Source organism: Colias eurytheme, chromosome 26 (assembly GCF_061535395.1).
Source record: "Colias eurytheme isolate Ceu_HAF_F1 chromosome 26, ilColEury1 Martin Lab GWU primary, whole genome shotgun sequence".
Taxonomy (NCBI): Eukaryota; Metazoa; Arthropoda; class Insecta; order Lepidoptera; family Pieridae; genus Colias; species Colias eurytheme.
Genome location: NC_143005.1, coordinates 6692941 through 6711788, shown reverse-complemented (window position 1 = coordinate 6711788; position 18848 = coordinate 6692941). Strand labels below are relative to the sequence as shown.

General features: G+C 33.0%; 1 protein-coding gene across 1 annotated transcript in view; it reads left to right on the top strand.

Moving 5' to 3' along the window:
• Naa15-16 (N-alpha-acetyltransferase 15/16) overlaps positions 1-18848 on the top strand; it is an 89095-nt gene that overhangs the window by 31672 nt on the left and 38575 nt on the right. The window lies entirely within an intron of this gene.

Below are 18848 nucleotides of genomic sequence, written 5' to 3'. Positions count from 1 at the left end.
GGGTTGTCGCATTTGTCATATTGTTGTGTGTTTTGTCTTGCAAGGTTTTGCATAATATTATCATATTCGGTTATTTATTTTCAAATGAAACACTCTTATATTTTCCTTAATAATAACGGAATCTTTTCTGCTTTGATTAATCGTATTCATATTTCAATCAGCCACTAAAATTCATAAAGTTTAGTGTGTCTTTGACGAAAAGTTCAGCAACTTATATCCTACTATATAAATATTTTGGAACAAAATTCTCTTCAAATAACCTTTTTCACATTATTATATATTCAGTTATAAATAGTTAGCTATACGCCATCTTATATTAGTCACGATTATCTCATTTAAGTATCTTTTCCTTCACGTAATAGATTCTAAACCCGCTAAGGAAATCCAATTACCTGCTGACATCTCATCAGATTTACTTTCAATATTACACACATGTAGTGGTGTGTATCTTAACGTTACTTTATAGAGTATGTGTGTGTGTGTGTTGAAGAAAATTCACTTTTTCACAAGTTTCCGAGATAATCAACAGTTTAAGTTGAAAGACATAATATAGTGAAATTCTCATAGTTAATTACGGTTATGTTTTGCTTACTAATGATTTATAATCGTGCGTATGATATTATATTATGATTATGTTAAAAGGAATAACTGAGGAATTCATTTGGTATGTTCAAACTTCGTTGGGTTTTTCGTTGTTAACGTCTATATTGCTCTTAATTCTAAGATCCATAAAATTATTTTCAAGTAATGTTAGTAATTAAGCCTTGGAGCGGTTTTTATGACTTTTAATCTGCTGCTTTTTATCCATAAACAAAACAATTTTTTATTTCTTGTTGAGTATTTATTTTTCAATAGAATTTTAGGCATAGTATAGTCATCGAAATCTTTTAATTTAAATGAAAAGATACTCTATAACGCACAGCTACTATGTAAGATATTAAATATAAATTGTACATAGATTGCACTATTGACTGTACATCATTCGTAAACCAGTATCATTAATAGGTAATTATAATTTATTATAAGAAAGTTTATAATTGTTTGGTGTAATCGCAGCGTGAACCTGAAAACTTGTTCCAAGGGAAAGCTAATGAATTGAATTAAAGTTTAGATTATCAGTGTACAGAACAGTAATAATCGTAATCTATATTATTTTCTCATGGTAAGAGCGGCGCAAAGACTCGGCCTCGACACTGACAATGGCGACTTTCCACTTTCCCGCGCGTTCCCACAAGATGGCGGACGAAAAGCGCGCGAAAAAAGTTTTCAACGAACGATACGATGTTATTATGGTTGTTATGGCTGCATTTAACATTGCGTTGCATAAGTAATTGTTGTTTATGCAACAAAAGTTGGTGTAGAAGTATAATTAGAGTCCATCAATGTTCATTGTGCGTAGCGCATTCTTCCCAATATAAAACCAAACACAAAACTTTGGTGGTGTATTCGAATGTAAACAAAGAAACGAAAAGGCACTAGGAAAAGATCATATGTCTGATATCACTTATCTGATGTCGATTAATGAATTATTCAATATGCAAACATTTTAAAATATATTGACACTCATGCTACCGACAAATTTGTCGTTCATTATTCTAAGAAACGTGGGTCGAGACGAAACAATCATCTTTGGTTATCCTTTGAAGCGTGGAAAATGAAATACGACTAGTCTCTGTAGCTGTAGTAATATAAAGGTATTGTTACACTTGTATAGTCTTAATCAGTACATAATGTACAATTGTATGAACATTCTCAATAAATATTAAGCTGAATATCCTTTATCAATAAGTAGTAAAGACGATCTTTAAGTAGTTACATGTCAAAGTCGCATATCGCTATTTCGAATTATATCTCTATAATTGAGAGCTTCCCAAAGTCAACATCAACTGGCCAATATATTTTATATAATGAGACTTTTAACCTCACTTCTATTCCATCGTTATTTAGGAAATTAAATCTATTGGTGCATACTTAGGTACTAAATTGTGGTGTCACCTTTATTCCAAAATTTTGGCATACGAATGAGACATGTTTCTCTGTGCCAAAGTCGTAATTAATTTTTACGATTAATGTCTCCGGAGATAGTGTATCTTGTAATGATAGTGCTGCTATTTCTGACGGTTCTTAGAAATGATAATTTTCGATTGCTAGTTTATATTAATCATTGGAATCATGTCTACAGAGATCAGATTTAAGCCCTTAGTTTTACGATGTTAGTTTGTACGATGCCTACTCATAATGTTAGTGATTGTGTACACATATTATGTTTGTAGATATATGCTCAGGTTACATCGCACATTTTCTTTTCGTTTATTTTAATAATTTTCTTTAAAATAATCCTTGCCCTGGCGAGAACTATAAAAAAAGTTATAGAACTTTGTGCAGACGTTGAGCAATTGAGTGTTCACACATTTTGGCGATTCATTATAATTTTCATATCTACTTCTTAAGTAGTTTTATGAAAACCTAAAATAGCTAATATTAAACGATGAATTGCCATTTTATTTACGATAGCAATAAGCATCACAGGATTTCCTACATCGTGAGTATTGAGTTAGTGACATAATAACAAGATTACCGTGAGATATATAAATTACAGTGTTTATCCGTTTTGAATATATCGTAAAATCAATTGACGCAGGTAATTGTACCAGAGGAGCGAAATAAAATTAGCAGCACTATGTAACTAGGTGAAGGTATGAGGTTGGGTGGTATTCAGAGGCGGCTCGTGACAAAATTTTATGGGTGTTCACTTGAAATAAAACACTGAAAATACATGGTGTAAAGCAGTACATTTATTAAAAAAAATACTTATAAAGGAAATACATACGTCTTTCTTTTTGGTGTGCAAAAATATCTATAACTTAAAGCGACAAGACATTCGTAAAGCACTAGCTTGTTGCTTTCATCACAACCACACAACCACGGTGTTTTCACATAATATTGTTCGGATTTAAACACACCGCGTATAATGCGCGTATAATAATCCATACTTATATTATAAATGCGAAAGTAACTCTGTCTGTCTGTCTGTTACTCAATCACGCCTAAACTACTGAACCAATTTGCATGAAATTTGGTATGGAGATATTTTGATACCCGAGAAAGGACATAGGCTACATTTTATTGCGAAATATGTACCACGGGCGAAGCCGGGGCGGACCACTAGTATATTAGTTATATGTTTTCGTTTTTGTCGTACATTTTTGCGTAAGGTCAAGTTCAGGCCGTGGCAGTCCCTTAGCTTTCAATTATTCAGCCGAATTTGTAACGTTTTAACACACTTTTTAATGAACGCCACATTATAATTGTTCATTTTCACACTCACAAGTAATACTGATAACTACAGACTATTTCAACACGTATCTTATGATTTTAATTAGAAAATTCCCGAATTTGCATTCGCGCGCGTGCATTGAAGTTGACTCGAGAGTCGAGTGTTTGTTTATAATATAGAGAGCGCCCAGGCGCGGCGGTAAAAACGAACCGGCAACGTTTGCGGGAGCGGCGCTCCGAATTTTGCTATTTTTCCATAGAAAATCTTCTGTTTCACGCGCGCAGTGCACTGGCAAACCCTCTCTTTCACTCCTATTGGATTTCGTATTAGGAAATGTACTAAATATTTTATCATTGGAGCGCAATCGTGAGCGCTCCGCTTCGCGCGTTACTGTATAATACAGTATTATTCAGGTGTATGGAATGATGGAATGATGGATATATTCATTGGTATTGACAGTAGTTTTTTACGATTACGATTGAATTTAAATAGTAATAATTAATATTATAGGACTATGATTTTATTATAATTATTTATGGGAGTTCACTGCACCAGCGCTCCTTAGGGCGAGCCGCCTCTGGTGGTATTGGTAATGGTCACTTATTGAATATTTTAATTAAATGTCAACTTATTTAATGTAAATTTTAGATATAATAAAAATGTTATCTTTTTATGTGAGCTTTAACGTTATTTACCGAATAAAACATTTTGAATATCTAAACATAAGGCACGTTAATAATTTTGAAATATTTAATGGACGGTAATGTATTGAGGGCATGCATAACCGCACTCGAGTGCCATGATCGATAACTTAACACATGAACCCTAATGATTGATCATCACAAGCCTGTCAGAGTTTCTGAGGCTAATCACGAGGTTCTCCTTGAAGTGAATCCTGTTGGCGACGAGCGTGACAACCAACATACACTCGATGTATCGATAGTCGATATATCGATACCGTTACTAGATATAAACGCATTCGACCGACTTATCACAGAATAATGTGAACGTTGCTAATAACGCAAAGGTCAATAGCTATTGTATAAGCATATTGAATTTTAATCGGTTATCGCACGGAAACATACACGTAATGGTGTTATGTGTTCAAATTATTAATAAAATAAGTCACGGTCAGTGATTGTGATCTCATGGCACGGCCTGCTATTAACATAAAAATCGACTCATAGAAATATAGCCTGTATTGTCAATCTGATTAATATAAATATCACCTGCTGGCTCGTTAGACCGAACGACACCAAGCAATCCTTGAAGTGCATGTAATTATAGAAACTCACATGGTCTATTTAGCTCAAAGGTGTCATTAGATATGTTTGTCTGATTTAAGCGTTTTACATTATCGAGAACTAACAACTCGCCGACGATTATTATCAATTTAATGGCTTATATATTAATATGGTCAACTCGTTTCTATTGTAATTTAAATTCTCACATCATTTTATATCAATTTGCGCTATTGTGACAAAAATGCCGTTTGTAGTTTTTTTTTTGTATTCCATTATCGTTATTTTATTTTGTGCTCCAAAAACATTCCAAATTTATGGCGAGGTCATGTCTGGGTCTTAGGGAATAACCAGACAGCAGAAAATAAATTTAAGCGCATTTAGACAAAAGGTGCGGCCGTGTGACCCTCACAATGTTTCGCTCGAGTAGTTTCTAATCTTAACAATGGCGTTGGAATTCCATCTGCGCTTTTTTTACTTGCATGTTCATTGTGAATATTTGAGAGCTCTGGTTAGGCGGAGTAAAAATAAAGTGGTCTTGCCATTCCAGTATGAGTTTACTGAAGCTTCGCGCTATATAAGTCAAATGCAGTTTTTGTTTATTTTTAGGAATTTTAAGGATATTGGTTAGCTTATTGCACACCGTGGGCGGGATGGTGGAAGATTTAACGAATCTTGTTATTTAGTGTTTTGAAGAATTTCGTATTATGGCTCGATAGTAACATAAAATGGTATTAGTAAATTCTCAACCGACTTAAATTTTATTTATCCTGTTGTAGCAGTATTTATGCAAATATTTACGACGTTCGAGAATGTTTTGAAATTTAAAGTAGTTCGATCTAAATAAAATTGCATAATAAAACTAATATTATAATTTATATCACTACAATAATGTAAAATTAAAACGGAGGATATCGTAGATTGTTAATATAGGATTACTATGCGAACAATATGTGGTACACACCAATAATTATGACACTTAGTACTCGATAAACAAATGCAAATCATTACTCTTACCAACTTGTTCAGCGGAACAACATTAATAATGATAGCCGTAGCGAAGTCGGTCACGAAGCGTTTAGGTCAATAGATGGTGCGGTCATCGGAGCGGTGCGGTCGTGAACTTGACACGAGATCTCGAGATGATCGCCGCGGGGCAGGATGCGCGATTGTTGGCTTGCAACTGCTGTGGGTGGAAGGTCAGGGTGGTGGCAATGGTGTATGTAGATTTGGAGATAGGGATGTTGAAGAAGGAAGGAAAGAAGCGAATGTGGAATTGGAAGATAATAAAAAAGAGAGCTATTTTAAGTCCTTTTATCCGAAGTCCTTTGATCTATTTTACACAGGAGGATTAGGAACTTTGCATAACATGATGGATAAAAATACATTAATATTGGTGTTAGTCATATTAAATTTTATGGAAAAAGGCTTTGATAAATACCAATAATGTTTTGTAAATAATTCGAACAACAATCGTTAGTGTGTCCTACTGTCCACGTTAAGTTCTGTTTACATTTAATAATTCCTGTCTCCAAAACTTGTTTCGAAATTAATTAACATGTCAAGTAATTTATGGCAGGATTGATTATGAAAATAAATTCCCTTTAAAGATTAATGTTAAACTTTATCTTTGACGTCCTGCCATCGAGGTCACAGAAAAGTATTCCAACTGTAATTGTGTTAAAGAAAAATGTATTAGACCGGGAGATACTGACACAAAATTTCGAGTCATTTGTAACAGGATGGCGGTTCTACAGGGTTCTTAGTACGCAATGACAAAAAGAAAAATGATGGTGTGAACGCTGGTACTGGCGGCTTAGTCGCGTGGGCGTTAGTCGAACTCGTCGGAAAATAGCGAAAGTCAAACGATTTGTAACAGTATGGCACTTATTTTTCCTGTAAGTTTGAGGATCAACGAATATAAATACAAAATTTCAAAGATCTAGGTGTTGGAAATCTTCACTTATATAAATTAATAATAAATTTATTTTTCAAGTATGACAGCACTTTTTCCCCCTACTAGAAGTATGGCAAATATAATAATGGTCACATTTTATCAAATACTCTCCAAAAAGCCAAATGCAATACTGGTACAAAAAGATAGGCGAAATAAAAAAAAATTACAGATTTTCGGCGGTATGGCGACCATTTGGAATCGTCCGAAAAGTATGGCATGGCGATTTTCGTAAATGGCTGCACGACGATGGTTACCTGTGCAAAAGTTAGCTTGGTACAAATGGTTGAATAATTGTTTTTTTTAAATCAACACATTCGCGTCGGTATGGCGGGCTGTAAGTCATACCGGAAAAGTATGGCATGACACTACCGCCTACTTCTTTTTTATGGGCTATCGGTAAATTCTAAAATTTTTGTGTTACAAATCGTTTGACTTTCGCTATTTTTCTGACGAGTTCGACTAACGCCCACGCGACTAACCCACCGGTACCAGCGTTCACACCATCATTTTTCTTTTTGTCATTGCGTACTAAGACCCCTGTAGAACCGCCATCCTGTTACAAATGACTCGAAATTTTGTGTCAGTATCTCCCGGTCTATATTTATTATAGTAAAATGTGGAATGTAGGCTCCGAAACAGCTAGTTCCGTGATTTGACATTTGTTATTTATCTCATATGCCATTCGAACATCTGTCGAAGAAATTAAAGTTCGGGTTTTATGTGATTTATGGTCTTGTATTGCATTAAATTAAGTAGCGAGGTCACATACTTGCATATGGTTTACCGCTGACGTTTATATTGCTAAAGTTTTTCGAGCTTTTGTTAACTTTAATAGGTTAATTATAACGAATCATTTTAAAGAAGTGAACTTTGTAATATTCGGTGAAAGTTAAATTACTTTCAGAGCTGTAATTTACAATCTTGTGACAGATAACATCAGCATACATCAGCAACAAATGTCATCGATTGCCCGACCTTAAACTTCTTCCTGTTCTTTCTCTTCGTTAAAGATATTGATGTTTTTTAGTTTAACCTTTACAGTATACCGATAATCTTGAATTACTGATGATTTCGCAGATGACTCTAATATAATAGATACCAAGAAAGGAACGAGTAAAGATAAATTGCACAGATAAACAATACCAGCTATACAAGTACTGTGGACCATGAACTTGACCATTATCCGGATGCGCCCGCGCATCGGTCAGCCATCTCGCAAACACATTAACTTTGGTTATGTAATATTTTTGTTTTCAATGTTAACGTCGCATTTTTATGTGTAGCTAGGCGATCAACCTGTTTTTTTATTACACTTCATCTATTACGTATTTAATGTTTTTAATTATACTTCTTAAACGTTTCTTAACAGTTCCTCACTAGTTAAATGTCATTTCATATCCTATAAGGATAATGTCTACCAGTATTTCCTATCAATTAATGAACAGGATAGAACAAAATTAATGTGTGATCGGATAAATTTACTGCCTTAATATGAATATAACATTAAAGTAAAAATCTAGGTTATATTTCATCATCATCCACCTACGATAAACGCGCAGTACTAGCGTGACCTTTCCCAATAGAGTTTTGAATAGCACTAACTAAGATCAAATATCACAGATCAAGCATCTCTTACTTTAATCTAACAGTATCATCATAAGAAACATATGGTTACGAGACGAAACTACGACATTTCGGTTAAAAGTAGTATAATTTTTTACCATCTTGATATGCGATCGGACAAAATTATGAGTATATATTTTTATAGGATTGAGTGTTGTGAGTTGTAATAATTGCATTAAATGGCATTCTAACCTGATTATATTGCAGACTAGATAGAAGGTTCATGGAGGAATATTATAGTAAATCTATTTATGCGTAATTTCAAATGCAATCGGAAGCAAGTATAGAACTTCAATACAGCATTTCCCAAGCACAAATTTTAACAAAATCAACTCATTAAAATTCCCTGTAGCAGAAGATAGTACTGATTCGTAGTATGAGGTATTAAATCAGGAAATATAAATTGATTGAATCTCATTACTTGTAAATAATTAACTTTATGTAATCGCTGACGTAATACCGGGTCACACAACTCGTCTTGTTGTTCTGGGTCTCCCGGTGATGGATGTCACAGTGATGTTATCTTATTAAATTGTTTCGTGGTAAATGGGAAGAGTTTATGTATTTGTTTGAATTCTTATTTACTGGGAAATTTAAGATTACATGTACATGTTGGCTGTGTACTTGTGTGTTATTTGACGTATTTGTTCCTTTCTATATGAAGGAAATAAAGTACTCATATTAATAGTTTAAATATTGATTAGAAAAGTTCACAAGTAAATTTCGGTTTGTTTTGCAAGTCACACTTGTATTTCTTTTGAGGGAAAGCTATAAAATGCGAGCTTAATTTTTAATGTAGAGATAACATACTTACATGTCGTAATGGTCCGTTAATTAAGTCATCTTTTATTTAACTTTGCCAATTTCCTAAAATGTCCAATTAATGCATCTGAGTGCTGTATGTACCTATAGTTTAGTTTTTAGTAAGTGTTAATTAGGAAGGGTATCATTTTATGCTTTTAATTTAATAGCAATCGTAAATTTAAGAAGCCAACTCGGTCTTAAAACAATCCCGCCCATTATTCGTAGGTAGGTGCCTAACCTTTGCGAAGTGAAATGAAATGACTCACTATGTATGATATCCTTGACTCTATACACTATGCGTTCTGACTAACTTTGCTCTGTTTAATGGTAACTGATGTTTTATCTAATATCTAATACATTATTGTTGCATATTTTGTTATTTAATCTTTGATATAATAGTTTTAGTGGTAGTTAACTGTTAAGAGTCTGTTTCTGTCTTGCCTTTTATCGTAGTTTTATGTCCTATACACAAATAAGGTTAATTTGGTATTTAACCACAGACATGTATATATAAGTAGACAACGCAAGTACCGCGATCTGTATGAAAACCAAGCGTGTCATATTTTTTGTACTGACCTTGACGCGTTATGACGTCACGAGCGCTTTTTAGTGATGTTAATTTCATTTTACGCTAAATCGATTAGGCCGCCAGTCGCGCGGCGATTCTTGTATCGTCCTATCCCATCGAAGTAAATCGAAAGAAATCAGATCAAACTAGATCTATGTTTAAGAGGTAGTCAAATAAATGAATCGTAATCGATTACTAAATCGATTCAAGACAGAAAAATGATAATTACCATAGACAGAGGGATGATAAAATAAAGTTATAAACCTTTTAATATTCTAACAAGTAAACTAATGTGTTTTAGCTTTTTCTTACATATGCCCATTGAGTTACCATGTACTACGTACTAGAGAGGCCATCGAAAGAAAGTAATGAAACTGTCAATCAATCAATCTTTATGTCCCGTTGCATCGATCCATTTTCCTTTTATGTTCGGGTTACTTGGAAAACTGAAAAAACAAACATAGTCTAAGCAATAAGGAGTTTTCTTAAAAAACTCCCAAGATGACACTTTAACTAATGGCGTCCATGTCATAATATTTATTTTTAGTACCTTTGTATTAAAATACTTAAAAGTTCTAGGTCAAGTCGTATTAAATGACAAAAAAAATCTATGCCTTTTTTTCTGAAAAATTGCTCCTTCAAATTATCATTTATCTGTTCGATTATAAAATCGATTAGAATCGAGAACTGTTGCATCAAATGAACATCACTAACCACAAAATTGGACAGAAAAATGAGAACAGAAAAATGAGAAGACGCTATTCATTGCTTGTTATCATACGACGCGATCTTTACCGTGCCAAGTAAAAGCCGCAATGTATTCCGAATCATTTCGTATGATTTGGTATCCGTGTTTGTCACGATCGTTTTCCACAGATATTCTTTATTTGATTTTAAAATAAATAGTGCATATTCTGATTAGAAAATTACTTACCGGTGGAAGGAAACATCTCTGCTAACTCGGCCACTCACAGCTGTGGAGTTTCTACAGTTTATAACGGCGTAATTCGGCATTTTACTTTATTCAGCTTCACGTCTTTCCTTGGCGAACTGCAAGCGCGGACTGAGTGTAGGCCAGCGTCAAGTAAGTTTCATAATCGTAGTTTGGACACGGGAAGTACATACACTCGCTTAGTCTATCTTGATATATGTCCGTGTATTTAACGTTAACTACTGTCATAGACGTGTCGTATATACTTTCTAATTAAATCGTTATCTTATTTGTTTTTAACTATTTTTTAACTGTTGAACTTTGCGATAGCCTGCAGCTATATTATCCAGCATTTCAAGGAAGTGATACAAATAGCATTATTATCTATTATAATCTGCATAATATTATTATAATACTATTTATTAATAGTGTTGCAGATATTTGTAATGAGTAATTTAATCAGATTACGTGCGTGTATTTACATACCGGTAGACAGTTGACAAGTTGAACATGTTGAGTAAATGTTTTTGCCAAGAAAGCATATTCTAGTATCTATACATACTGCCTATATAAGTGCACAACTAATTTTGTAGATAAATAAGCTTTTGAAATCAAGATATTTAATTTTGAAATGTTCTATGTGTAGTAATTGAACCAAAAAAAAATTAATAATTGAAAATATAGAACTTTATCAAATACATAAAAATATTATATTATGAAATAATATTATTTTAGGTCACAATACAACGTGTTTAAATTAGAGTAAGAGGATATCATACGTCATGTTATTTTTTGTGAAGTTTAGATGTTTTTCATGTCAGTAGAAAATTACAATTAGAAATAGATTCCATCCGTTCATCTCAATCATCATTTAAGAAGTATTTTGTGTATTTATTATTTCATACTTAATTGATTGTTCAATCCGAATTTAAAATTAATCCTCTATAAATGAGGTTAATACGTAAATCAAGATAAAAATAAACCGGCGTCGGATACAGTTTGTTCACGCGTAATTTGTCGTTATAATTTGCGATGAATGTCGCTGAAATACGCAACTTATTCACGACATTGATGAATACGTTCATTATGCATAATGATGACTAATATATTTTGGCCAAAACTAAATAAATAAACTTGATTTTTATTTAACCATTAAATACGGTAGGTGTAACAATTAATAACGTTGAGCTTTAGCGTCTTTTTAATGAACTGCGATTCGCGTCATTAATCAGAGTTTTCATGTTTACTGATTTAATTAACTTTTAATAATTAATTGTTTAAAGGTTTTATAAAAATAATCATTTGAGTCATGAAGGTTGCTGAACAATTTAAAAGAAAAATAAAACTTGTATCGATTGTACATTTCGATACAGCAGTGTAACTCGCAGCCTCGCTACGTTAAGGCTGCATGAAATTTTCGTAAAAAGCTCAATTTATATTCAATGAGCATAACGCGAAACTAGTCCATTCATCGAGATCATGGATCGATGTTGCAAGATCGTTTAGTGTATCGTAAATTTACGTGGAAATGGGTCAGATGCGGTTGTGTGATTTTTTGAACATTTCAAGGCTTTGCTGCGAGTCGTTGACCCAGTAAAGTGATGTTAGGAATCGTGACATGCGCGCGCTGGGTCGAGACTAGAGGATCGAGTTGGCTCGTTCCTTTGTAATTATTTCGGTGCCAAGTGTAGCATGCAAATGGATGTCTTTCGTGATGAGGACATATAAGGCGATGTAGGCTATATCGCTAGCTGTGTGCTTTGCGTTGCTATGAGAAATAAAACAGAAGAAATACGTCGACGACGGTAAAAGGACAAAAGAACTTGCGAGCGACGATGTTCTTGAGGACCTTAGGCTTTAATAAACTTTCTCTTTGACTTATTATGATAATAACAGATCGAAAAATTAGGAAAATTCAGATAAAGGTACTAAGCGGTTTTTTTATGATTTACGTAAATTAAATCATTTATAGTCGCATTGTAGGTACGTATAAGCAATTCCTTTATAATTTATAACAACAATTAAACGTATAACAACAATTAATCTCATATAGAAGTTTTATAAGGAAACTCAGGTAAAACGAGATATTATCACAAAAAGACTATTGTAATAATCGGTTTTGAAAAACCTTTGGTATGTTAATTTTGCGGAAGATTTTCCTCATTCATGTATTAACAGTGGTTATTAAAGACTTTAAGAGTATCCGTTGCTAATGTTATTTTGTTCTTTTATGATGTTTTATCGACAGTGATTAATTTATATGGAATGATAATTTATATTGGAATAATTATATTTTTGGAGTTTATTTTACTATCGTGCCAAAATTTAATATCATTGCTTAACCCGAACAACGAATTAAATAATATTTTTGAAATGATTGGTTATTGCATTATGTACTTATCTACCTCATTCCAAGCTTTTTCGTTTCATCAGCTGCGATTCCTATAATATGTATTAACAATTCAATCTTGTTGTGGCGTCACTTCTTTGGAAATAGTATCTGAACTTGTAGTAAAATATAAACGGAACAGTGGCGTTTGTAATCCGTTTAAAAATAATTTAATTGCTTATTACTCAGATGAGCCGTCGCGACAAACATCTCAATTTAACGATATTTTCTCGGAAATTTTCATTCATTTGCCAAAGAGACGATTATTATTTGTATCGAAATAAACATGACTGGTGAGTGGTGGCCACTGTAACAACATTGAGGCAATTCGTCTTATAATGAAATTATCGCGAAGTCAATGAATCATCTACTATCATTGACTAACTGTTGTCAGTGACCTTTGTGAACTAGCTGGTGTGCGCGGTGTTGTCTGTATATTTGGTTCAATGTAACTAATTTATAAGTCTATTTATTTCATGCTAGGTACTACGACTATTCCCTCGTATGCTATGAATTTATTTTATTAGTTCAACATTGGTGTTTTTACAGATCCAGTTTTATCAACTTTTGAGGAATTTCAATCAATACTGCAATGGTTACAGTTTCTCTATATAGAGGTGGAGACCCACACAATTTGTTTTATTAAAATTTATTTTTTATCAAATTATATTATATGTAAATTTAATATATATCAAGGTTAAAACAACTTATCACAATATAAATAAAAAAATATTAAGTATTTATGAGATGTGATTAAATTTTTACGATAGTCATCTTTTTGTTATTGTGATCGTTGCCCTAATTGGCTTTGAAGTACACGCAAGGTTGAAATAGTTGTCTTGTGGGCGTTTTAGTGGTTTACTTATATGAAGATTTAAAAAAATGTGTATATTTAAATTGATAGGAAAAAATTGACATGAGTTTTTTGTAAAGTACATATTTTGATGTCGGATCTTTTGAAATATTGGTCTGGTTTATGAATAAAATTGTACAAAAGTACGTTAAGGATACCTTAGATTGTGTTTAAATCAATCAGGAGATTGAATCCAATTTCTTGTTATATGGAATTTTGTGCATTCATGAGCTACGTGTCAAAACATAAAATAAATAAATTGTCTCATGATGAATAATGATTACGAAATATCCGGATATTCAGCATTACTTGCAAAATAAAGTTGAATGGGAAAAATCTATATCTGGGTTTTAATATCAGTTCTTTGTCCTGTAGTTAACATTTAGTTTGAGGACTGGTTTAAGGTTTACTATCACATATAGACACGATTCTGTCTTGACCAATTTGATTTATTGCAAACGTTTAAACACGTTTCATTGTTTCACAGACTAGGTTTAGCCTGCGACTTTTAATCGTATTAATTTATGTTATGAATAACATAGATATTACTTTATGTGTATACGTAATCGAGATGAATAATGCATGCTTCTTCAAATAAGACAATTCCAATATATATTCGATTTCCATAGTGATTTTTACGTGCAAGGTCCCTACTAAAATAAAGATGAGAAAGTAAAACGTAGCTTTATGGAAAATATAAATAATGTCGCCTAAAAACGTGTATTCGTTTCTTCAGTTTTTTTCTTTCATACGTACAAACATCAATTTTTTACTAATTTTCTATTATGTATGAATATCATTGTTTATAGTTTACAAATTGTTAACCATGATATCATAAAGTGCCTATTGTTTCTCGATGTTATTATTTCGCAGTTTTATAGGTCATCTGTTTATTTGTTCATTGAATAATATGTGAGACACAATAAAGTTCGTCTATACTAATTATTATTTTAATGACGTCATAATACTGTACCTATTTGACAAGATGTTTTATCAAATGTTGAACTGTTTAAGAAGTAGAGGACCTAAGACTGAACCCTGGACGACCCAATGGTGTATACCATCAAACTTTATTTTATCCATTGATAAATCAAGATGCACTGTTTGTTTGATTTACTTAATTCTTCTTGAATTTATTGTTATGATCAGAATTTAAATTAATATTAATAACTAGAGTAGGTAATGAAATGAATGTAAATAACTAGAGTAGGTAATTTTTTTATCAAGGATATTCGCGACCTTGCGAGGACGCGCCCCACGTCGTCCTTACGTGCAAGTGCATTAGTGCAGTCAATATTAAATATTGGTTTTTAATGACATCTATATTTAGATATACCTTTATTGAGAGGGAGAAAAATGTTTAATTGTTGTGGTTATCTTTGGCAGGATTGATTTTAAATCATGTACCATGTACCAGTTAAATCACGTAAGGTGTATTGGGGTAATTCCGGGGTAATTCCGGCCACGGGGTAAATACGTATAAGTTCAATTAATAAGTATCTAGTGATAGATTAAGCAAATATGTATGCTAATAATATCAAACCTATATATCTTCATGCCCTTACTTCACGATACTTACGATAAAGCGATGCTCTGAAGTGGTATTCACAATCTTCCGAAATTACCCCTCATTCGAAATTCCCCCAATGCACTATATATTGTACAAATACATACATTATTTACGGTTTGTCTTGCAACTGTAGCGCAAAAGTTTGTTTCTAATTATTAAAAAATTTATATGCATTGAATTTATACTTCTCATCATTACGGTAGTGTAGATCTCAGATTAGGTATTGAATAATAGTTTGACTTGAACATATTTTATCTTGCTGTTGCTTTTTAATAAAACGGTTAATACACACCGTTAGCTTTGTTCTCGCTGCACCTAATAATAACGAATTTAAAGGCGAGGCCTATTAAGGATAATTAAGTGAATATAGGTATTGTCAGTTTCCCGCCAAACCGGCCCAAGCTATGCACGTCCGCGTTCCGAGTCCCTTCTACTATATTATTATATTATATACTCAATATCCGCCAATAGACGCTATCGATCGAGATCATGATGCATTTATGTGCCGGCCTTGACTCGCTAAAAGTATCCGTTTTGTTTCTATAAATAAACGTCGCGGTTTCATGCCATTATTTAATATGAATTGACACGGATGTAATTGCTGGGACGGTATGTTTCTTGTATAGAAGCTGGTGTTTTTCGTGCTTTGTGGATGCTTGGTCTAAAACGTAAAATTGGCATATAAGATCTCGCAAATGTGTTACTGATAAACATGTTATGTTGGTATCTGCTTCTTACGATAGGTATTGATTGTGCGACTGTGTCTTATTTTTTTACGTTAGATTGATGACACTTTTGAACGAAATAGATATGTAAAGGTTGGCACATTCGCATTTGAGATTATGTTAGTTGCAGTATAAGGGAATTTCTACAATTAATCAGTACATAACATTTAATAAAATAGCGGTAGTTACGTCGATGTATCGAATGGATAGCATCCGAAAAGCGAGGAGTAATCGCAAATCCATAAATACTGTTGTCTCTTCTAAGGCTTGAGATTATCCAGTGACAAAAATAACTTCCTACAGCGATATTGAATGTTTAGCTAAATGCAATATCCGCTAAACATCTCGAAGTTGTTCGGATTATAACATATAGTTGAACAATTATATTAAGCTGTAAAATGTAACGATACAGTAAATAATAATATTTTGTTAAGTTGGTTTAGCAGCGAAATACAACGTAACTTCAATTTAACAGCTATCTTTTATATAAAAATGAATCGCAAAATGTGTTGGTAAGCGCATAATTCGAGAACGGCTGAACCGATTTCGATAATTCTTTTTTTATTATATTCCTTGAAGTACGAGGATGGTTCTTATGTAGAGAAAACGTAAACATGTACCATGGGCGAAGCCGGGGCGGACCGCTAGTTTTTAATAAATTGTAATGACGTAAAGATTTTAAGTACCTACACTGTATCTAAGACAACTACACTAAGTCAATACATAAAAATACATGTCTATTTTTAATTTTCAATTAAGTGCAAAAGAAACCGGTTGTTAATACTGAGTAATGAATGTCGAGTTATGCAAGAATGTGTCCATAATCCATATCACAAGTCACTTCGTATATGCTTGAACTTAAAGGTGTAGTGCTAATTGGTAATAGATGCACGGTTAGAATAGTTGGGATTTTTGCTTTTAATACAGGTATGTACTATGTGGTTCGGTTTAAACAGAGTTGGAGAGGAAATATTTATGCAATATTGGAGGGTTCTTGTAGTTTGGCTGCTTAAAAAGCTTTGGATGTAGAATTAAAGTAACTGCTACGTTTTTCTGCAAGAGGTGCCAAAGTCATTTGAGTTTTTATTACTTCAGGATTACGAAAAATTGATGCCTAGATGCAAGGTATATGTATATTACTCTAAATTAGTACTAAATATTCAACTATTAAAGTTTCGAAACAGACTTTGATTGGAGTATTTAGTTTTTGTACGATTGGAAGCTGATATCACAAGAAACTTGTTAATATCGATGTTTCGATACAAATTGTTGAAAATATGTAACAAGAAATCGGAATTATCGGTGTGAAATACTATCGAAAAAGTGTCCCACAATGTTCTTATGGATACACTTCCCCTGTTCGATATTGCAATGACAATTATATGGAGTTTTTGCGCGTAAATTTACTGATCAAACAAAAAGGTTTTATACGCATATACGCATCATTTTATAAGGGAGTGTTACATAGCCAATAAATAATAATGACACAGTATAATAGCATTAGTACGCCCACTCGATAGATACTTATGTATGTGCGATCTAATTTTTACACTGTCGTTAGATCGGTATCAGTTTAACCGGTTCAGTGGCTATGTAAATAGAACATGTTCACTGTTTATGTATTACAAATGTATATTTATTCTTACAGGGGCGTTGATAGGGTGTTGAAGTTGTTTAAAGGTGGGTAGCTGCATCGTATCGAAGTCAAAGTAGTTAGGAGCCTTTGTTTGATTATTAATTTCTATCTTGATTTAGGGGAACTAGTACTACGCAAGTTTTATACGTGGATATCGTTCACAAAAAGTATGCATAAAAAATGTAAATACTATTTTAAAAACAAATACAACGTGTATAAATATAACGGTTAGGACGCAAATAATTGCATCTATGTTACTCCTAGATCGATACGTTATATAAAATTGTAACGAGTTCGCAATTATCCCACTATACAATGGACGAATCGTTCATAATAATGAGATAAATACGAGTTAAAACTCACGCGTTGATAATTAATGTGTTGTCCATTAACTCGGTTCCCATATTTATAATGTTATGAGTAGAAAATTGGATAATCTGTCAACTTCTAATGTGTTTCCAAGAAGTGTTGTTGTTGACTTGCTCCTTCGTTGAATAAAAAAAAATCCGAGTTATGATTTATGTGGGTATTTGTAAAACTCGATTTTTTTAAATGTTGGTTTATCTTGATGCTACTTTATAGGGGAGACCGGGGATGGTTGGCTATAGGGGCAGGTAGACTAAACAACAATAACTCGCCACCATCACATGTTTTTCATCAACCAATCACGAGCGACGATGCCTCTCTACGACCCGCTAACTTGTGTGAAGTGAGCCGCCGCAGTCGCGTAGCGTTCGTGAGTGGCATCACATGTTGTATTTTTGGTCTCGGTAAGTAACTTTTTTCGTTCGTACTTTTTGCACGCCTCATAAGCGAAGCGTTGAGGTGGGTACTACTGTCACTTCGCGCAAAACATCTGATTTTTCAAACTTAAAATGTCTTTATGTATCATACATTGCACTTGTAAGATAATACATACACACACATATATTAAGAAAAAACACTATTTTTAACGTTCATGATATTTTTGATGTCATTTTTGTTATTTAAACTAGTTAAAAAACAGTTTAAAAAACTTCTGTCTTGGACGTCCGTGTGTCTGTATGTGCGGATCCTTTTTCTTGTTAACACGATAGCGACCGAAATACTTTACTAATCGAGTCTTTTTTTTTCTCTTACGCTTGAGTATGCTCAGGAATAGAACCCTTTCATTTTTCAGGGTCTGATTCGATGTGGTTTAATTGTTATTAAATAAACAAAAATAATAATTAATAAATATTTATTAAAAAAAAATTATGAGGCGTGCACTTTTGGATTTTCCAAATTATTTTGTT